At 42.1% G+C, this 2276-nt stretch overlaps 1 non-coding gene across 1 annotated transcript; it reads right to left on the bottom strand.

Moving 5' to 3' along the window:
• Positions 1-577: 577 nt before the first annotated feature.
• Trnaa-ugc (transfer RNA alanine (anticodon UGC)) lies at positions 578-651 on the bottom strand. Its single transcript has one exon. It is a non-coding gene; the product is annotated as a tRNA-Ala (tRNA).
• Positions 652-2276: the final 1625 nt, after the last annotated feature.

Raw genomic sequence — 2276 nt, 5'->3', positions numbered from 1 at the left:
CAGAAGAAAACTTGCCCATTTTTTTTCTTAGTAGTTGGTATCCCATTATATAGATAATATAATTTTATCTCACTGCTCCTTTTCTGATGGACATTTGGATTGCTTAATAGCTTGCTCTTATAAACGATACTGCAACAAGTACCTTTTTAACACACACGTATATATGTGGGATTGCTGAGTCAAAAGAATAACCATGAGTAATTATACCATTTTTTCCCCTTCAGTATTGGAGATTGAACCCAGGGCTTCACACATGCTAGCAAGTGCTCTACCACTGAACTACATCCCTAGATCTTTTATTCTATTTTGAGATAGGGTCTCTGTAAGTTGCTCACACTGGCCTTAAACTTGGCATCCTCCTACTCAGCCTTCTAATTAGCCAGAATTAGATATGCACACCTCCTGGGTTAATTATACCTTTTTTTTTTAAAAAACTTCTTTTGACTAGTAGGCTATGTTGATTCACGACTTCTGCTTGCATGGTCCTCACTATGAACCTATTCTTCAAGGCTTCTGTAAGCATCCTATCAGCATCAGGTCTTGGGATAATTGCCTTGTGTTCTTTTGGCTTTTTTTTTTTGGATGCTGGGGATTGAACCCAGGGCCTTGTGCTTGCAAGGCAAGCACTCTACCAACTGAGCTACATCCCCAGCCCTCTTTTGGCATTTCCTGGAGCAATGTCCTGAGAGACTGAGAAATGGACTAGCCAAGCTTCTTTTTCTATACTAGGCCAAGTCATTTATGCCTATGGTCAAATATAATGGGCTAACCACTCTTAGGTTGGGTACCTCTCCTGGTCCACTAAATTATAGTGTGTAAATGGATATGTCTCTGTGGGTTTGTGGTGGACAAAATATGACTGCTCACGTCTTTTGCTTGAGCAAGGGTAGACAAGGCTCTTCTGAAATTGACCTAGCAGGATAGTTCCACAAGAGCAAGGACCCTGTTGATCTCATTCATTGTTGTATCCTAAATTCTTTTCACAGGACCTAGCACAAAGAATATGTCAATTAATTTCTGTTAAAGGGGGGTGGGGAGAAAACAGAATTAAGAAATTAACATAATAGTTATATCCCTAAAGATTTTTTCCCAATCTCAAGGGGCCATTGGGCCCCTTTATTTGAAGGAGATGCAAATAACACAGAGTAAGAGGTAGTTCTTATCTGAACTAAACTATTTGTATCCCTAAGAAATGATGCTCTGGAACTCCATTCCCCAGTCTATGCATGCACTTTGGGCAGGTCTTTCTGTTTATAATAAAGCACTGTGGGTGGATATTTATATAGTGAGATTTAAAAGGTCCTCAAGTTCTCTGTCTCTTCTTTGTATCAGCTCTTACCTTGGGTACCATAATGGTTAAAATTCAACCATTGGGGCAACTTGTTCCTTCAGGTTAATCATAGCTATTTACTTTAGTCTGTCTTCCTCTGTTCTAGTAACATCCATTTGGCTTTCCTTCAGGCAGTGCTCCCCACAGCTCTGTACTGCCTGTTCGAATGGAGTTAACTCCATCCTAGGTGCATAAGTGGAAGTCTTATCAGCCTTTTCTGTCCCCTGGGCACATGGTTTGTCCAAGGAGGGAGCTCATATCCCAAGATTTTTTTTTTTAAGTACTGGGGAATTGAACCCAGGGATGCTTTACCACTGAGCTACAGCTCTAGCCCTTTTTATTTTGTATTTTGAGACAAGCTCTCGGTAAGTTGCTGAGGCAGGCCTTGAACTTGCAATCCTCCTGCCTCGATCTCTGGAGTCACTGGAAATACAGGCATGTGCCGCTGCACCTGGCTTCAAGTCCTTTTAATGAGAACCATTCCAGGAACTTTGGTAGAGCTGATAGAAAGTACTCTTTCATTGGAGCTGCAGGTGTCTGTGTAGCCACTTGGAGAGAAATGAATCCTGATGGTATTAGCTGAGCATTTATACTTAGCCATGCCTAAAAAGTAAGTTTGGACTTCTCAAGCTGTGAACTGGTATTTTTGTTTGCACAAGTGAGAGTGTTAGATTTCTGTCCCTTGTATGGAAAAGCAACCAGAGGCTTCTTTCACAAATCACTCTCTGCCATCACCCACTACCCAGGGGAGGAGGAGCAACCTATTGTCCTCTTATCAGCCATTAAGGTGGAAGAGGGCAGCTACTGGATGGGAATTTTTATGGACAAAAAAGAATGCCAGGCTGGATGCAGTGGCTCACACCTATAACCCTAGTGGCTTGGGAGGTTGATGCAGGAGGATTGCAAGTTCGAGGCCAGCCTCAGCAATTTAGCAAGGCCCTAAGCA

This window comes from Urocitellus parryii, chromosome 9 (assembly GCF_045843805.1).
Source record: "Urocitellus parryii isolate mUroPar1 chromosome 9, mUroPar1.hap1, whole genome shotgun sequence".
Lineage (NCBI taxonomy): Eukaryota > Metazoa > Chordata > Mammalia > Rodentia > Sciuridae > Urocitellus > Urocitellus parryii.
Note: the sequence above shows the minus strand (reverse complement) of the source record. Positions and strands in the feature narration are given on the sequence as shown.